Raw genomic sequence first — 6,000 nt, forward strand, 5'->3', positions numbered from 1 at the left:
GTATCAAGAAAAATCAAGAAGAAAGAAAGGCTCCTGGTGGCGGTTTTCTCTGCATCCACCACTCTGTGTTGAAGTCACACCAACTCTCTAACAGAAATTCCTATCCATACCCTCCAAAAGTGCTGCTAAACACGTCTTGCTTACACAACTATTTCTCCCAACAATGCAACATTTACCAGATTTAATAAGCACCTTATTTTAAAACTGGCTATCTTGCAATATAATAATGAATTCAATTAAAAATAAAAGCTTGCAAGCATGTTTTAGGACACTATTAGCAAACAAATAACCTTACCTAATTTAGGCTTTTGACTGAAGAATATACAAGATGTGTTGTCCAAATGGCGTTCAATCAATTTACTTCTGCTGTAGCCATGTCTTTCTCCCTGGCCGCCTGATGGAGCCGTGTTCTGAAGAGGAGTCATCAAATACCCACACCCCCGTGTGTGGGGGGAGTTTGAGGTATAAACACAGTTATCTGTTTTCAAATAAATAAAGAGATTAATAAATAAAACCCATGCACTGAGCAACGTTCTTATATGCTTTCTTGTCTTGCTTTCTTCTCAGCTTTTGGTGATGCTCAGGTGAAGGAAATCAGCAGGGATTGACTTACCATCTGAGGGCCAGGCTGTAACCACACTGAGCAGTGGCTTATGCTGTGAGAAACCCCATTCCCCTGCAACGTAACCAAGCAGTTCTGGAGAACACAGATCCTTATCTTTCTCACAACTGCATGTAATGTTTGTGCAGAGTATGTAGTACACTGCATAATGGGCAGACCCAAGAAGCCATGCATTTCCAAATGGATTACAGAAAGCTTTTTTCTTAAATTTAGATTCTGGTTCCAATTGTAAGTACAGAGGAGGTCAAACAACTCATCAGGGAGGTGCAGTGTGATTTGAATAAGGAAATCGTGGCAGCTAACTCTTAAGGAATGGTATTTCACGTATAATGAATTAAATTTAAAATTGAAATTCAAAATAATATCACAGATATTGTGATCTACTGTGCCTCGTCATCATAGGGTTAATGCTAAAATAATTTTGTTCCAAAGAAATACAGTAACTATATTCATTTCTATAATACTTGCATTAATAATTTTATCATTATAAAAGCTACCAGTCTTACCCTGCTGAATTAAAATTTGCACTACTCATTTGAAGATGTCGGTGTGGTGGGCACATAAAATTGGTTTAAGTGCAGGTAAGTAAAACAGGAATAGTGGAAAATATTCTGGGCACACCAATTAGCTGCACGCATGGTCCAAATGTTCTGATTTTCAATAAAGAACTCTACGTCCTAATGTGATTTCCTTTAAGAAGTGACATCTCAAATCCTGCTGTAATGCATGGAATGAAAATATCATATAAGTATTTCTCTACCCTCTGTGACCTTTCTCAGATCATTTGGACACCTGAATATTCCCTGCCAATACAATGGCACAGTGTGAAGACGAGCCCCTTCATCTCCCTGATCTTCTCCTGTGGTTGTTGGCCTTTTGTACCACAGTTGCAGCAGAGCTTTTGAGAACATTTCCCGACCTGTGTGATCTTGAACTGTAAATAGTGGATATGCTGCAGACCTTTAATGGTCCAAGCATATATTACCCAGTTGCTGCAACTACAGAGAACGCCATAACTTGATGTGCAAGTGGGTCTCTTCTAGTCCCAAATCCTTTTTCACCTGTTAGGAATCCTACAGATCTCAGATGGGATGGCAGAAAAAATAGCCAAAAAGAATCACACATACCTGTATAATTCATTTCAATACATCATGGCAGCAGAGTAGTTAAAAGTAGCACGGAACGATTTCAGATGAGTGCTACACACAGTGGTCAAAATGCTGAAAGTGTTTGAAGATGGAGCTGAGCAAACATTTACTTTTCCATAAGCTAACATCAAAATCCTGCTGGGGGTTCTAAAATGCTTGTTTAGAGCCAGGGAAATTTATTTCTGTAACGCATAAGACACACAAGTTTTTGTTAATTCAGGTCTCTCATTCTATTGCAATTCTTCTCACCTAATTTTTGACAGAACAATAAAATACAGAAATCCCAATGGAGACTGTAGTTTCTGATTTAAAGTAGACTGAAGTGGTTCAAAAGTCTTGTTTGCTTTCAACTTTCATGAAAACTGAATTGTTCATGGAAAAAATTAACCTCAACAGATTTTGTGACTATTTTTCTATTTTTCTCTTTATTGATCATGCACCTAATCAAAATATGCTAAACACTACCGAAAGCTTCTTATTTTCAACACTATGATTTAATTAATTTATTGCTCAGCTTTGTTTTAAACAAAACACATACAGATTTTTTCACACTAACTGAGCTTGACTTGAGTGACTAAAGAATTCATGACTTGGCTGCTGGACAATGAAATCTCACTAAAGTGAATGCTATTGCACTCAGTTGCAGAAAAGTTCAATGAGACCAATTCAACAGCATTATTTCTGTAAGATAAACAAGGTCTTTTTTTTTTTTTTTTTTTTTTACCCAGAATAGGAAACTTCTAAATCAACTCATGGTTGGTAAAATTAATCTAATTACAGAAATTCTGAGTTGTGAAAATTGCTTAAACAGCTTTTGAACTTCTCTGTAGAACTTCATGAATATGCATTTAGTTTCAAAAGAGAAATGTAATAATCTTAGTGCTGATGTTAATAAAGGGAAGCAGTTCCTTCAACGATGCCATCATTGTCCATTATAGCATCAAATATAGCATCTAACTACTATATTTTGATAGTATAACGCATTTTTTCTTAGAGCTTACGTTGCTTTCGAAGATGACTTTTTCAGTTTTTGCTAGAACTTCTCGTCGGTTTGAAGCAAATTGCAGTTCCCATCAAACTGACCCTCCTGATCTCACTGCTTTCAGTGAAAAGTCTGACTTCTTAACAGGAACTGTAAAGCACACAAGAAACTTTATCAATAAAAACAAAGCCATTTTTTGCAACATTTACCTTTCAAGCATTTCTGTTGTCATTTAAGAGCAATCAGAATCAATGGCTTTTTAAAAAGCTGCAAGTCTGAAATCTCAAATGTTTCTTTTATCTGCTTGGGCTCATCAAAGCTCTGCCATGGCATTCTTCATATGGAAACCTCTAACATTTGCCACATTATCTCCGTCACAGTGAATTTCCCAAGACAACAAAATGATTCCCTGGGATGAAGTTAGAGTGATCCTTGAGAAAGTGGCGCTTTTCATTAACAGTACAAGTAGTGTCCTAGAAGCCAACTTTCCCAGGCAATACCATCCCATCCCCAAATCCAATCAAGTATTTGGGCCACTTAGTTCTGGAAGTAAATATGAAAATATATTGAGATGCCCACGGATGTCCTAAACTTAACTGCTTTGTCTTTAAGCCTGTTGTCACAGCTTGTTTTGGCCACATACAGGTACCAGAAGCCTCTACCAGTGAGGCTAAGAGAATACAACTACTGACTCAGCAAGCAGCCTTTTCAAAGGGACCCAAGAATTAAAGACTGAAAATGCATTGCTCAAGTTCTATTTTTGTGTACATGATTTTAAATGCTTGGGATTCTGCCTGCACATGCTGTGATTGGTCTTGGAAGGCTTAAGAATTCAAGTGGAATGAAAAAGATTAAATGGTCTTGAACATCTCTTTATAAAACTGAGAGTTCCAGTTATTTCCTGAGGCTATTCATGATGGGCTAGGTAAGTACCATGATGCTTAGATTCTGTTCTTTGATCAAACATCATTCGTCTAGCTGTTAAAGAAAGGGAACTTGGCATTTTTTGCCTTCTGGTCATTGAAATTGGCTGTTAGGATACCTGTGTCATTTGCTTTATCACCATGTAGCTACTGACATGGCATAAACTATAATGAAGAATTTAACAAGGAAATACTAGCAGTTGTCTGTGAGATGCATCTTGCCTGCTCCTAGGCTTTTATAAGTCTCTTCGTTTTGACAATCTAAATATATGTGCTGAGACCTTCTTATCCCATCTGAGAGGCTGTGAACAAGAAACATTTGAAGAGAGGGACAGAGGTGGCCAAGTTAATGAGCTGACTGTTTGCAGGATGTAGTTACGTTGGGGAGATCCAAAGTCCTGAAAGAAAGATTTAATCTACTCTTTGGCTGTGTACCTAGCATCCACAGGATGATTTTGCTCAGATAGCTTCTTCCTTTTCTTTCTCCATCTGTAAACAGGTAATGACTTTCTTTGCACAGCTCTATTGCAAAACAGCAATAATTTACACACCAAGTCCCCTCCTTTCGCACAGCAATGCTGATAGTTACAAGGTAGGGGCAGGGGGGTCATCCTCTAAACATGGATGACGAAATTGTTCCAGGTATTTTAAGGCATGAATCTACTCTAAACAGAAAACTATTGTCTACAACATCAGTTCATCACTTCCTAGACTGCCTTTCTCATTTCTTAGCTTGTATTAGATTATGGAAAGAGTGATTGTTGGCGTGACATGACTGATGAGCTGTATCAGCGCTTACTGGGTAATATTTAACCTATTTCAGAACATCTGTCCAGTTAATGTGGCTTGCAGGAGAGCTTTCTGTCTTCTCAAGAATGCAATGACTCCCCAATTAATAAGAGGGAACTAATTTTAGAATGGCTGAAATGAACAGTTTGGAGACCCATGAAGGCTTTTCTGCATGTGGTATTAAGTATAGCAGGAATTAATTTGCTGGAGTGGTAAAACTGTACGTGCCAGGATTTCAGTGGAGAAAAAAATTAATGTAATGCAAATAAGAATCTAATCAGAAGACTGCAAATAAAACACAATTTATAGTTAGGCACTAGGTTTGACACACATTTTTGCAAACTGTGTACTTGAAGAAAGGGACTCAATTAAGTATACTATATGAAATTAGACCAGCAGAGGGATTGCAGTTGGTCACATAAAAAACATGCTAAACCAAATTAAAACTCATTAAAAAGGCTTATAATTACAGTTAACGAGTGGGGAAGAAAAAAAAAAAAAAAGAGAGAGAGAGAGAGTCTGGACATAAGGAACAGGATGTTGTACAAGAAAAACACTAAGAGATACCAGGCCTACAAATGAGCAGGAAGGAAAAAATATGTTGTGGGAGCAGAAAAAATGAGCCCATAGAGAATCATCAGAATGAAGTATACCAGCAAGAAAGTGCTACAGAATATCTTATTGGTGAAAAGTGTGCCTAAACAAGAGGTTTATGTTTGTTTGTGTGTTTTTTTTCTTCCCTTAAAGTATCACTAGACTGTTCTGCACACATTTACCGCATTGTTTATCTCCCTTAGCACTTAGCGGTGAAGGATAACTGCCTGACCATCAGCAATGAAGAGCACGTAGCATGGAGCAGCAGGCTGTGCTGAATGACCTCCAGAAGTTTCCTCCAACCTCAGTAATTTTATGACTCGGCACAGATCAGCAGTGCCACTTTCCCCAGCTGGTTGGTCTGAGCTGAAGAGAGACACTCCCCAAGTCAGCCCAAAGGGGGTAACATCCCAATGATGTGTCCAGTTGCCCTCTGCTAGGCATGGAGAGACCACAGCTACTCAAGATATTAGAAACATCGGCCTCAGGAGGCTGGGATCCATGGCAGCTCGCTTGCCCAGTTTCTCAGCAGGATGAATAATAATGTAAATGGCAGCACATGGTCCATGGCAGTTCTGGATTAGGTGCTCTTACATGAAGGCAATCTCTGCATTTGCACAAGTTTCTCCCAGGCCAACACAAGGCATGCGTGCAAATGCCTTGTCCAGCAGCTCAAGGTCACAGTCAGCCTCCTGCTGCACTGGCAAAGATGAATATGAGTTCTGTTCCTGCTTCAAACTCATTTTTCCCTTAGTTAACTTCATGCTTTTACTTAGCTCTATCTTTCTGGTCCAACAGCCAATTCCAAATTTAATAAAACTTCTCATGTAGATCCCATTTTGTTCTATTTATCTACATTACAAAATTTTTCTGCCTATTCTTCTCTCTCTCTCTCTCTCTTTTTTTTTTTTTTTTTTTTTTCTGAGATTCAGCCCCACATCT

The sequence above is a fragment of the Meleagris gallopavo genome, chromosome 11, assembly GCF_905368555.1.
Source record: "Meleagris gallopavo chromosome 11, MGAL_WU_HG_1.1, whole genome shotgun sequence".
In the NCBI taxonomy this organism is placed as follows: domain Eukaryota; kingdom Metazoa; phylum Chordata; class Aves; order Galliformes; family Phasianidae; genus Meleagris; species Meleagris gallopavo.